A 15,178-nucleotide genomic window follows, 5' to 3' on the forward strand; every position below is an offset into this window, starting at 1 on the left:
TGCCCACAGGAATATTGTTTCTTTCTTGCAAGGTTTAAAAATTAAAAAAATACTTTATATAAGCTTAGATTTAATGTGTTGCTAACATAACCCCCCCCCCCCACCCCCCCCCCCCCCCACCCCCCCCCCCCCCCACCCCCCCCCCCCCCCACCCCCCCCCCCCCCCACCCCCCCCCCCCCCCACCCCCCCCCCCCCCCACCCCCCCCCCCCCCCACCCCCCCCCCCCCCCACCCCCCCCCCCCCCCACCCCCCCCCCCCCCCACCCCCCCCCCCCCCCACCCCCCCCCCCCCCCACCCCCCCCCCCCCCCACCCCCCCCCCCCCCCACCCCCCCCCCCCCCCACCCCCCCCCCCCCCCACCCCCCCCCCCCCCCACCCCCCCCCCCCCCCACCCCCCCCCCCCCCCACCCCCCCCCCCCCCCACCCCCCCCCCCCCCCACCCCCCCCCCCCCCCACCCCCCCCCCCCCCCACCCCCCCCCCCCCCCACCCCCCCCCCCCCCCACCCCCCCCCCCCCCCACCCCCCCCCCCCCCCACCCCCCCCCCCCCCCACCCCCCCCCCCCCCCACCCCCCCCCCCCCCCACCCCCCCATTCCATGGATAAATTTTCTCCTGACATAAAATGTGAACAATGAAAAGGTAGAAACTTATGACAAAAATATAGTAATGGATTTATTGTTTTTATATGTTATAATACAGTTCTATATAACTACCTTAATCTCATTCAGAAACATGCATTTATTCTTATCATACATATGCCACATTTTAAGTGGTTTAGTACATTGCCAAGTAAATTTTTAGCACACTCATTTGTTAATGATCTAACATGGTTTCTTCATTAAATTCTCAAGCCTACTTATATGGTATATATTCTTCATTACAGTTCTTATAATAAATGTTCAATCATTTCAGATTTTTTTTTTTTCCCTCTTAGATTTATTTTTTATAATTTTAATTAAACAAATTTTTCCTATTTAACATGTTTTCTCGGTTGTTGCAAAATACTGTTTCTCTGGAATTGCCCTCCATTATAATGATCTTTTTTTGAGTGGAAGATGATCTAAATTCCTGTTGTCATTTCCATTTTATTTGAAAATAAAAATCAGATGCCTTTATTTATTTATTTTTTTAAAATCCATATCAGTGTATTTATGCACATGGAATCTGACTGATGAAGAAGATTTTATTGACTTGGAATTGGGTATAAAGAAAGGCAGGCAGAGAAGCTTTCTTTAGTATTTTGGAAAAGACAGAGCATATAATGCAAAACAATTTGTAAATCATTATAGTTAACTATAGTAACAACTTTGTCTAAGTTGGCTGATTTCATTAAAGTGGGTCCTCTTCAATTGTCCTTTAAAAAATGTAAATTATTGACTTTTCAGCACTCTCTTGCATATAAAGTAAATATCTAATCGTTTCACTATTAGCAAATAAGCATTGTATGTGCAGTTCTGAGATTGCACATAATGCTTACTTTTATGAATAAATTACGAATTTTGGATAAAATAAATCTTCGCGATATAAATTGAAAAAAAAAAATCACTAGTAATTTCAGTTTTTTTTTAAATTCATCATGAATTTTTTTTTAGAAAAATTATTTTTCATAATTTATCAGAATTAAAATATTTTGCACAGTGTTTTATTTTCATTTCACTGCTAAAAAAATCTACATTACAATGCATAGTTATGCAAGAAATTATTATGAAGATATGTACTTTCTGTATATAAAATGCTAATTTATTTTATTTTTTATCATAAAACTAATATTTTATGTTAAGAAAAATACAAAGAAGTTAAAGTAGGATTACTTGGAAGCTAGGTTATTTATTTTTATGTGATGAATTAGTAACAGTTCCAGAACTGTAGTAGTTAATATTGAGTGATGGTAGTAGTCATGTGGATAAATAATTATTGATTGATATAGAACCAGTTATTATTAAAACAACTATTCTTTTTAACAGAATAGAATGGTAGCAGATATATTGCAGTTCTACATGAAACATGCAAGCCTGTGATCGTGCCAAATAGAAATAAAACTAGATTTGATCACCCCCCCCCCCCATGGTATTAAATTAATATCTAATTTTGTGTTCATAATGATAATTATTACTAGTCTTTGCTGTATTTCATTAGCATCATTCTAAATGCAATATATAGCAAAACCCCAGTTAACACTCAGGATATGTTCTTAGGATTTAAAGCACTAAACAGAACAGCATTAATGGGATCATTGTAACCTTACATAAATGGGGAAAGGTAAACCATAACTTTTATTCAACAATATCATTATATATAAACTTATATAATGTATGTATAGTTTTACATTTTTAGATAAAGGGCTGCCTCGAGTATCTTCTGAGACATCTTGAAGATGTAGCCATGAAAGGTATTGTCATTTCCTTTTTTGCTCATTAAGTAGCTCTCAGTAGCATGATATTGTTTCCATTAACACCTCACCTATCTTTAGAGCTTTACTCATAATCTGGATCCCTGTGCATAAAAATGTGTTTTGCCTTTTCCATTATTATTAATTAAAGACATGTTACATTGAATTTGATCACCTACTCCCATTTCTGCAATAATATATCTTCCTGAATGGATTACCTTGTTGCTGAAAATTATGGTCGTAGTTGCAGAAGATCTTGTGTCTGCTAAGTTAAGGAAGCACTTACCAACTTGACATTCACCTACTTCTAACCACTTTAACACTTCCAATTTTATATCCAGGGAGCTGTGTTTTCTTTTCATCTTTGGTTTTTCACTTTTACTATTTTTTCTAGATATTATGGCCCAAAAAAATATTTTTTAATCAATTCAGACACTACCGTATGTATTTAATAATTGAGTCCATGTATTTTATACCAAGCTCATTGGATTACTAAGGGAGTCTGTACATTCAGTATTATTGCTTTAATGTAGGGAATTACCCTTTCACTGAGCATTTGCAAAATAGCACTATAAATAAAAGCATTGGATGGGATAGCATTAGAGGTCTTACCATATAAGTTTATATGTTGTTCCTTTTATTGTAGAATCTGATGTTTTATCAGGTGTTAGAAGTCCCATATGGAGGTGGATAAATTTTCTTCCTGAATAACTTGAGTTTTTACCCACAAAACAGACATACAAGTCTGAGAACAAAGTGATGTCAGATGAGAACATCAGGGAGTAATTTGAAATTGTTGGTTAAAGGTATTTGTCAGGAGATCTAGAACTGATTACAGGCTAGAATGTTGAAAACTTGATCTAAGAAGTTTTAAAAGAAGGAAAAGAAAGAAATAGCTGAATTAGGGACCATAGTTAAGATGGGTTAGATAATTAATTGGAGGTGGGGGGGGGGTCCAAAAGCAATTTCTGGACCATTATTTTCTTCCCATATAATAATACAATAATTTTCCTACCAGAAATTAATCATACTGTATATCCATATCATCTAAATTAAATTTCCTTGCCTTAATTTAAAGTTGGTACTGACTGAAAGAAATAATACGTTTCTCAAATATTTTGTACAACTTGAAAATCAGGGAACTTTTGAAAGATTTGCACATATTTGAATATTTCACAAAGAACATCAGATTGATTAGATGGATATTGAAAAATTGAATAGACATTTATATAAGATTTAAAATTTGTCCACTATGGAAATTTCACCACATGATAGTCACTGTGATAACTGTGAATATGTTTAGTTATGATAAAATATGAATGGCATATCTCCCAAAATTATTTCTGAATAAATCTAAAATATTATTGTCCCAGCCCCAACTATGATGTACCAATTTTTGTTGCATGGAGAATGGCTGGTGAGTGGATTGTATTGTCGAATGAGGTGGTGTTTGTTCATATGGGCAAATATTTGACCAATCAGAGTGAGAACCATGAACTCCTTTGCACTGCTCATTCATCTGTCACATGTTTGGAATATATAACAATTGAGTTTTACAATGAAAGGAATCCTTCCCCCCCCCCGTTATGAAAAGTGATTAACCACTCTGGCATTTTTATCTCAAAAAAAAAACAGTCAATGCATAAAAACTATATTTAATAATAAAAAAAAAAGTTTCAGAGATGCCCTCTTTCTACTAAATGTAATAACATTTAAAAAAATCTTATGCTTTACTCTCCAGTTTTATCCCTTAAGCTTTTGAAATGGCATAGAAGATCACTTTCAACACTTCAGCTTAGAACTAAAATAAATAATTTTTTTTTTATTTGGTAAAAAAAGTAATAACTTTTTATGTGTAAAAACATTGCCAAGCCATATTTCAAGTTAGCCAATTGTCATAATGAAAAGAATGGTGCTATTAGGGCCTTCTCTTATGAGTTGCCTGTCTTTCAACTAGCTTTATTATTTAAGAATAGTTAAAATTCCAAAAGCAATTGTGTATTCATACTTCATAAAATGTCAGGGTGGCCTATCACATGCACATACCTGAAATGAGGAATAGTAAGAGATGGAGGTGAGAGCAAGATGGTATGGAGTGGTGTGTGTGTGAAAGAAAATAATCTGAATACTAATTTCTTTATACATGTATTTATAAAAAAAAAAAAACTAAAAAAATTGGCAGTTATAAATCTTTATGGACATTATGTTCACATCTCCTGATGTGGAGGTTATTCCACATCAGAGGATGTGGTATAATATGCAAAGCAGCTTAAGTACTTATTAATGAATTAAAAACCATTTTAAAATTGGACATTGGACTTAAAATAAGTTACTGGAATAATGCTTAATATAGCAGTGATAGTTCATTAATAGATTTGAGATTTGTTTGGTGGGGGGGGGGGTAGCATTTCCCTAGTCCTAAATCTGGTTTTGCAAAGTATGATTTTTAAAATGCTTTTCTTTTATTTACTGGATTATAAATTTCTAAATGTCTTGTTATATCACATAGTTATGATTTCATAAGATATTAATTGAAATCAAGTACCAGTGGGAATCTTATATTCAGTCATTAAAATGAAAGTTATTTTTCATGTAACATGCATATCTGTTTTGTATGTAAAAATTGTGTATAGGGAAGGGAATGATACAATCCTATATACATATAGGATTGTATCATATTTTCTTTTAAGCAGTGGCCTATGAGAAGCCAAGTTCTTCAAATACAGTATGTAATGCATAATAGAAGCAACCTATTTTCTAAATATAAAGTTAATGGTCAACTACTTTTTAAGGTTCTGTACTTTATCTGATAAAAAGCAGAGTGGTATTAATCATTTATTTAAAACTAATGTATATAATATTTTCCATGATTAGTCAGTACTGCTCATCTAGGAAACTTTGGGTAGTATTCATTTAATGTATTATTTTCACTCTTCTACCAAAAATTGAGATTTAAAAATAGCAGTATGCCATATCTTAACTTTTCTAGTGTTATATAGATGTATAGAATTATATTTCAAAACAATGAAATTTCTGTGATAAAAATAAATAAATAAAAATATTACTTACATCCTCACAAAATGTACAGACTTGTTTTTCCAGGAGTTATACTAAAATTTTGGTATTTCTAATTATTTATTGTGCACATGTCTATAAATAAAAATATTTCTCATAATTCCCTATGTATTCTGAATTAGACTACCTAAAATTAAACCATAGATGTAAATCATCAGCTATGCATGTTTAATAAATGTTAAAAATTTGTTTTGTTAAACACTTGGTGCGACAATATTATTATAAAAATATTTCATGCTTGCTAAGTCACAAATGCTTTCTTAATTGCTTTAAACTAGAAGTTTAGTTGACAAATTCTCAAATGGCATTCATTTTGTAATATGGTGTGGCTTTTGTTCCTTACTGGTAGAAAAATGGAAAATATAGTTCATATACTGTTAGTGTGTGTCAGATATAGATTCCTTGCTGTTTATTATTTTGACTGTTGTGTGGATCCATTGTTCCTCATCGCTTTAAGCTGTATTGTAGTTTGGTCAATATGTTTAAGTAATATACAAAAAATGTGATTTCAGGTAATAATAATATCTAGATAGGCATTGAGAGTATTTCATTACCTTCCTGTGATATATAAGTACAATGTATGTTTAGTATTTTAATGAGACATTGCCTTCATCATTCTCCATCAGTATTAGATTGAGAGAACTTTGTAATATTATACTGCATACAGTTGTAAACTTGAAGTTGGAATTCTTAATGATGTAAAACTGACAAAAGCATAACTGATAGTGGAGGATAAGCTAGGTCATTCTGTTTATAATTCCTTAGTCACCTCTACTGTTTCTACACTATTTTGTGACATGTTTCAGTTTGCAATTTAAGTTATGACTTTACCTTCCAATCCAAATATGTTTACCCAACCTCCAGCTATGTCATATATCAAAGAGCATGGTCAAACACATTTTCTTGCTTTTGGAAATGCAGTCATCAGAAATTTGGATTTGTCAACATGCAGTTTTTTCTGAGTATAACAATATTCCTTTTGGAATAATTGGTTTTCAGGTAGGTTTAGTTTTTCTAGAATGCATTCTGCACGTGTAATGAGATATTGCCTATTTATGGATCAGTGTAAGAAAAATGCATAGCCCTTCAGTGGAAAAGTGAACAAAATGATTTTTTTTTTTTTCCAGACTGAAAACTGAGAATGATATGTGCTTGTCATTGTGCATTTACTCTTTAAAGGCTCTTAACATTTAACTTTTATGCTGCAAAAATTTTCATTTGACTTCATTTTATTTGGTAGTTATCATGATTAGTCTGGTGTGTATTGCCATTGGACGATAGTAAATAGCACTAGGGACAAATATTTTAAAGCACCACATGCTTGATAATTCAACACAGGCAGTTATCTGAAAATCCTTTCTTTGTGCTTTTGAATAGATAATTAGTATTATCTAGATATTTTGTATTAATTTATTTTCTCACTAAACTAGTACAAATATTAGTCATTATTACATTTTTTTGAATATATATTTTGTCCATGTGGAATTGATATCACTGTAGCTTTGCATTTTGTCAGCAAGATGTGTATTTGTAAATATTAAGATATGCCAGTCTCACTTTTTTTTTTTTTTTTTTAATAGACTGGCCTTTCTGGTGGAGAGGGAAGGAAAGTTGCTCTATTTACTGTATAAGTCCATGAATATTGCCATTGTAGGTGAAATTTTGTTGAAACTGAGAAAGAACACATGTGTACAAGTTGATTTTAAAAAAATTGGTTAGGAGAAAGAAACTTGTAGTTGTACTACAACTTTTTGCTGTGTTAATGTAACATGGAACAATAGTCAGCCTCAGACAATGTTTGTATTTCTGTATTAATAAAGCAGAAACCATTTTGACCGGTGTTAATATTTCATGTTATTGCTGATGGTCATGCTGTGTGCCTTGATTAGTTAGAACAAGTCTTGGTATATTATGCATTGTAGAAAGAGATCTATATGAGATCGTTTGCAAAAATTGCTATTGCTTGTTTGATGTTCTCATGCTCAAAATCTGTGATTGTATGCAGTGTTATATTGAATGTACGTCAGTTACAGAAATGTTTTGACACTTACCTACTGCCAGCCTCCATATGTTGTAATTGGTCATTATACTATGGTATTAAAATAGTGAAGCTTTAGTCATGCTGTACATGAAATTGAAATCAAGTTAGAAGTAACACTTTGTGATACTAATTGTGCTTCATCTTCTAGTTTTTTACTTGCTCTGTTCCAATGAATACCTCTGAATACTCTGCCTTTGATCAATTATGCAGCTGATGCTAGTCAGACACATCACTGCAAGACGTGCCATTTTTATTACATTTAAGTATGTTAAGTATTATGTGAATCATTTTAATGTTGTTCAAGCTATCAGTGTTTGAAAACACTGAAAGAATTTCATGGAAATGATGACTGAAAAGCATAAACTTAACAAATTAGCAGTAAGCATGATTTGTTTTAGTAGACATTAAGTTACAAATATATTAGAAGCAAATATTAAGCACATAATTTTATCACTAACAGTTCAAAATGGCTTGTTTTTTAATAGGTTGATAAACAATTAGCTTCAATTCTAGTTTTAAAATATTTAGTGCAAATTACTTCATTTCTGTATTTATTTATTCATTCTCATCTTTTCTGTAAATGTTATCTACAAAACAGTATTCTGTCTTCTCTTATATTCGTAATGTTTGGTGATCAGTTTATTGCAGATATCAGAATAATTGTATACAGTGAACTACAATTTAGTGCTTTCAAAAACTGTTTAAAATCAGCATTGAAGAAACAAAAAGGATTTGTCATTCCTTTTTTTCTTTTTCTTTTATTTGTGTGTGTGAGAGACATAGAAAGAGCACAACATTTTATAGGATAATTTTTTATTACTGATCTGTGTTATAAAACTGTTGGATGCCATTTTGAGTGACCTTATGAATAAGTTAAAGTAATGATTACTGTTTAGTGGAGTGCTATGGTTGTAAATCATCTATGCACTAATGTACTACTAAATGCGAAAAATTTAACGTTTGAATTACAAAAGCAGTGAAATAATTAAGTGACATGGAAACTGTCACTACATATCAGTTTATTTCTATTGTATGATGATCTAAAACCTGAGTCGTGATCTGGTGTTTTGTGATCAGAATCCAAAATAAGTCTGCAGTGGATATTGATGTGGTTCATTGCAGAAATTGCATTTATAAGGAAATAAATGTTTTAAATTCCCCTTTGTGTGAGTTTTTTTTCATTTAAAATTTCTCTTTCAAAAATTTTTTTCACAAAAAAAAAGCATGACAGTTCAGTGTCCTTTTAGGAGCTGCAGTTTAGTCTCAAAACATCTAAACATCTAATAAATAAATGAACAATATTATACACAGTTTTTTTGTGTTGCATTTTAATTATATAATAGATACTTTTAGGCTATTTACAGAATGTTTATTGCATAATATTTTTAGATCATAGCAATGGAACTTACATCTGCAAATAATTTCAAAACTTGGAATAATTGGGGGGGGGGGGGGTTGATAAGAAAAGACATGACTTGGAGCACGTCATTGCTAATGTTATAAGTTTAATTGTTAATCATCACTGAATTGAAAATTATACTCTTGTTTAGTGGATGCAAAATATGTAAATTTAGATGAATTTGAATTAAGATCCAGCTTAAGTTTTTATAAAAATCTGGCAGTCCTGTTTCCTTGCAAGACTTGCTAAAATACTTTTTATCATCAGGAAAAGTTTCTAGCACATGTGATCCTAGTATCTGACATGCAATTCTTAATATGTTCACTATATTGTAGACTATTGACAATTGTCTGCAATACTCAATCTTAAGAGATTTGGTAGCTAGCAGACTGCTTTCGTGTCATATATGGAGCTCTATTGGTATGGAATCAGACAAGTTTTTATACCGTTTGCTTCTTCAAAATACCTTGAAGCATATCAAACATTATCTGAACCATCTCAGAAGAAAAAAATATGCTGAATAAGAGCCATACTTTACATCTTTAGTGAGTTTGACTCTATGATCATGAACTAAATAGTCCAATATTGAAACTTCATAGTATAAGCCCTTTTCTCACATATGCCAAAGGCCTTATATTGTGAAGTTTCATATTGGACTACTAAACAGTATGAGCTCTGATAACTGATCTTTCTCTTAGCTTATGCAATATGAGGATTTGACATTAATTATGGTAAGAGGTGGGACCACAAAATTGGGCATAGGTTTCCATTCTTATAACTGAATCATCTGAAAGAAACATGATTTCAGTTGAAGGTGGGTGGGGGGGTTCAAAAGAAATGTTTTGGTTTTAATGTAACAATGAACATAATATTGGAGGGATTGTAAAAATTCCTTTATTCACAACCTTTTATGAGTAGGGATAAAAAAAATAGCAAGGTTGTTGATAGAATGGCACTATAAATATGAGTCCATAGCTTCGTCAATAGCAGTAATGGTTGGAAAGATGTGGATGCAGTTTACTTCATGCTACAGGAACCTTTATAAGTGCTTTTGAACTAAAAGTGAGTTAGCCAATCTCATATGGAGGTGGTAAGTTTTTATCTCTTGCAAACATACCCTTGAACACATCTACATACATAATATTCACTACTTGCTACTACAGTGGGGGACAGCAAAAGTTAAAAGATTTGGATCAGTTTCTGGAAAGATAAGTGTGAACCCCCCCCCCCCCATAACAGTGCAGTCAAGAGGAAGAGTACCATTTGGAGAAATCTGTGCTTGTGAAGAAAATGATTTTTAATTGAAGTGAGTTAATCAGTCTCATGAATAGTTTTTCTTCTTGCAAACCAGACAGAAACTGGCTGGCTGGCCAAGGGAAACAACCATGCCCACACTGAGCATGAATGTCTTTAGTTGAGAAATGTATTTAATTTCATGTGAAGAGGCAACCACCACATTTTTGTTGACATTTCTTTTGCAGCCTGGTATACTTGTGTGGTGGTATTGAATTTGTCTTTATCTTTTAAAATTAGAAAATGTTCCAATTCATTATCAAAATGCATGCTGTCTATATCGTTGTAGATCTTTTAATTTTTCCACGTAGTTCAGGGCTCCAGGTCCGACACCCACTTGATCTGCCTCTGGGTAGAGATACTGAAAATTTACTATTAGTACGATTTGAAGAGGGGGAAACAAGAAAACTGAACATCGTCAGATAGGTATCAATCAGTTGCAGCTTGTACATAAGCACTGCGACACTGCAGTACCCCGAAGGAAAAAATTAAATTTTGTGTTTATAAATAATAACAATGCTTACATTACATAAATGCAATACAACATGTTAAAGGTTACAGCTTATATTTCGACATTGAATAGTTAATTACCGGAATTATTCGATTAACGCTTTAGATTGCGAAATAAATACACTGCAATCTAACGCAGCGTCCATATTATCACATTCAACCAATTGCAGTCAGACTCGCCGATATTCGTTTGCGCTTCTCATTGTACGTAACTAGTGAATCTGACACAGCTGTTGGCAGTGTATAGTATGCTTGCGCACGTTATTTCTGCGAGATACAAAAGGGTGAACTATTTTTTGCAATCTTATTTTATTTTGTTAAAATAACATAATTATTTATTATAGATACAAGGCTGAATTATGATGAGTGTCACTTGAAAATATGAAAAGAATTATATTTTTTCAATTATGGTTACACGAAACAAATGTGTGAACGATCGCGCCAATTGCAGGTCAACTCGCCGATATTCGTTTACGCTTGACACTGCTCTTTGGGCAGTGTATCGTATGATTGCGCTCGTTATTTCTGTGAGATACGAAACTTTTATTTTGGTATTTGTTCGTGGTTAGGGTGAAATATTTTTAATAGAGCAATTTTTTAATAAGTAAATTTATTGGCGTTTGCACACCACGGCGCTTGGCCGCACGAAGGAAGGTTTCGAGTGTAGTCGGCGACTAGAGGAAATTTTTCTAAGCCTTTTTTCGACCCGTTCCCGAGTTAGTCGATCTCTGGCACGGGAAAGCAGGTTTTTCCTCCTGTAAACTCAAGAAAATCGACCGTAGAACCCCACATTATTTCAGACATTAAATATATTGTGTTAGGGACCACGAGATGGCGGCACATTTGAGCCGTCTCCCTTCACTGTGTACAGCTTAATTAGTGATAGCCTTGGGCAATCTATCTCTGATTGGTACCAGTGGAGATTGAACTGCCCACTCAATCTCCAAAAGTTAGATAGGGCTAAAATGGCCTCGCCTACTCCCCGTATATGGGAATGAAAAGGCGTTAGCTGATTTTTTTTCTGATTTATTTATTAATAAATTGGTTACTGATTAGGAAAAAGAATTTTTAAAAATTTTATTTGTATATTTTCACCACCCCCACTGGTATCAATGGGGGTTTATGGCACTGGTAACCCAAAAGAGAAAAGTCACTAGTAGAGTACTGCAGGGATCACTATTGCAGTAATTATTGTTTTACTGGTATGTCAACAATATTGGAGCAGGCTTAACTGGATATCTGCCAATTTATATCTTCAAACCCGGCAATGGAATCTGTGCATCCATATACAGTATGATCAATGGAACCATAATCTGTTTGCTTCTACATGTCAAGATCATACGGACTACTATGTGCATATTTGATTGCCTGGATATATTAAGATCTAGAGGAAGTTCACTAAGTCAGTTTCAGATCTGTGGAATGTGAGATGTGAATACAAGTTGCTGTAGAGCCTTGTGAATAGAGGGGAGATATGAATGAGATGTATGTATAAATTTGTAAGGGGGCTATGCGGAAGAGATTTTTCATAGAGTAGAAGCAGACAACAATAGAAGAGGCCGTCTGCATGGAAGTGAGGAGCAGGCTGCATGAAAAGTGGTAGGTGATGAATGCATTGCCTAAACGTGTGGTGAGTGTAGAAACAATGGGTTTAAGGCACAGTTCAATTATCTTTTTGCATGTGAATGTGGATCTCCTGCAATGAATATTTTGACTCCATGGAGATCTGATGTTGATAATAATATATCCTAATAAACTAATCTCAAAAGGCGATTCCTTCACTATTAGAAAAAAAAATTAATGTCTGATGATATTAGATTATACGAGACATTTAACAGAATGAGGCAGATATAGCTAAAGGAAAATCAAAAGGAAGGTATCATTTCGATGCCATCCGGTATTCAGTGAATATGCACAAAATTCTTTGATCATTCTTGATGAAAAGGGAGAGATGAGAGAAGAAAGTTCCGATTCTCTTACGAAATTTTTTTTTGATGTCGCTTGTTTAAGCCATACACATGAGAATTTCGCCCAACTCGTAAAATTCCAATGCTCACTAGGCAGACTCCATGTGGATACACTGCATAATAGCGAGATTATTCACTAAATGATCTGTGTTAGGCTTGACCTAGTATACTGTTCACCGACCTCGCTGCACGATAACTTTTAAAACTGCACATACCGGCCAATGAATTAAAAACCTTTATGCAGATATATATATATGTAAGGATTACACAGTGTACATGCAGAATGCTTGGTGGTGAGTCATCACGTGTTCTAAGTTCTATTTCAGAATGCTACTGGTCAGTAATCGTCAATAGTGCTGATCACAATCGAAAAAAACAAATGCTCTTTCGGAATTCGATAAAAGGCTTATTGTGGTTATGCGTCTGACTGGAGCCTGGATTCTGAAACCAGTAGAGCTGACTGGTTTCTCGAAAGATAAGATATTCCTGATGTTTAACCAGCGTAAAAATAACCCATCCCGATCCATATCTCACCGAACGATGTGCAGGGAATTGAAGCAGATCGGTATTGGCAGTTGCATGCATATACGAAAACCACTGATTACTGTTAAGTTTCTAATTCAGTGACCAGTATGTGTACTTTCAGAAAGAAATAAGCATTTCTGTAAGGTCTGATGGATATCTGAAAATGTTACTCATGTTATTACAAACTGGAAGAAAGATGAATAAAGGCATCTTTCTTCCAGGACTTTGCTCTGTATTCTAAAAATTTTTTGATACTTCAGTGAGTCAGTACCTGGTGGTGGTGGTCAGAGCCAGCGCTAGGGTCTTTGCTGCCCGCATGCAATGTCTGTCTAAGCGCCCCTGTAATGATCCAGGTGTGTGTGGTTCTTTTATGATAATAAAAATTTAAATTATTTGAAATTTCTTAAATAAATTTTGACAGAACAGCCACACGTTGGTTCGCTAAATGTAACTAACCAGGGGTATTGACTATGCTGGATAATCATTAAAAACCCGAATATTCAAAAAATTCTCAAAAGTTAAAGCAAATTTTGATAAAGCCACTTCACTTTAATCGTTGAATATAATGATACAGGAATTATAGCCTCCTCACCGATCCGAATCGCTAACAAAATTAAAATGAATTTTAATTAAAGTTAAAATTTATTTGAACTAAAGTTTAAAAAATTCTTGCATTTTACTAAATTCTTAGTAAGTTGTAAAAATTTTTTAATTTTTATAAGTGGAACTACTTTTAGGAAAATAAAAAAAACTCTAGATGAGAAAATAAGAAAAGAATTCAGAAATAATAATTAGAACATTTTATTAATATAAGTATTCAAAAAAATAAAATATTTAGAATAATAACAAAAAATAAATAAAATTAAAATAAAATAATTACATATAAAATAAAATAAATTAAATTCGCCAAATGAGAAATGATGGTCTTAACGTCTAATTCCGCACATACATCATTTTCAATAGCTAACGCCAAACTAACAAGTCTTTTTTGTGACATACTTGTTCTTAAGTAGGTTTTAAATTAAAACCTACTTTTAATCAATTTCCACTTGGAAAAGGAACGTACACCGCTCGCTACACTAACAGGTAAAGTTAATAGTATTCTTAAAGCAATTGAAAAGTTAGGGAAAGATAAATTATTGGACACAAGAAAATTAAGAATATCGAAAGGGTTTTGAATATTTAAATTATCCTTCCGAAAAATATCCCGGAAAGCACATAACTCGTCATATAGTTCTATTGCATTTACGTCTTTATTGTTGCCTTCCATCAAGAGAATCTCTAAATCGTCACAATTTTTTCGTAAATCTTCGTTATTAATTTGTAGTAATCTATACAAGAAATTGAAATTATCATATGTTTTTATTTGTTCAATTATCGAACACATTGCAACGTCTAGAAGTGTATAAAACACATTCACTCTAAATTTATCTTCTGGCGATTGTGGCGTTTCGTCATGATGCTCGTAGTCAAATTGCCGTGTCTTCTTTCGTCGTCGAACTTCCGTACTAGTTCTCCATCCACCTGTTCACTCAGTTCTTTTGCCGTTTTTAGAACTTCTTTAAAATTTGTATCTGATCGATACTCTTGTAAGAATATTTTTAAGTTTTCGATAGATTCTAAAGCAAGTGTAATGTTCATATTTTTGTCTTGAAGCATTTTACTCACAGGCTTTATTCTATTAAGTAAATCATGCCAAATTATAAGAGAACAAATAAATTTGTAGTCCTTCATTTTAGCAGATAATGTTTGTGCTTCATGCTGAGTTTCTTTATTAAAATTTTCATTATTTAAAATTTCAAAATGTGCATCATAAATTTCTCCTAACTTATATCGTAGAGGGCGGATTGCATTAATTTTACTTTTCCATCGCGTTTCTGATGGCTGTTTCAATGTTAAATGTTTTACGAACTTTAAAAGGATTGCCCAACGTTTGTAAGAGAATGAAAAGAAATTATATATTTCTTGAATAATTGCAAA

The 15,178-nt window shown here is 33.7% G+C and overlaps 1 protein-coding gene across 1 annotated transcript in view; it reads left to right on the plus strand.

Moving 5' to 3' along the window:
* LOC150107437 (protein argonaute-2-like) overlaps positions 1-8,667 on the plus strand; it is a 218,859-nt gene extending 210,192 nt beyond the window's left edge. Inside the window, exon 21 of the mRNA XM_090392096.1 lies at positions 7,044-8,667. The gene's annotated coding sequence lies outside the window, so the exon portion shown is untranslated. The remainder of the gene's footprint in view (positions 1-7,043) is intronic.
* The last annotated feature ends 6,511 nt before the right edge of the window (positions 8,668-15,178 follow it).

This window comes from Typopeltis vanoorti, chromosome 4 (assembly GCF_054136105.1).
Source record: "Typopeltis vanoorti isolate ZY-2024b chromosome 4, IOZ_Tvanoo_1.0, whole genome shotgun sequence".
Taxonomy (NCBI): domain Eukaryota; kingdom Metazoa; phylum Arthropoda; class Arachnida; order Uropygi; family Thelyphonidae; genus Typopeltis; species Typopeltis vanoorti.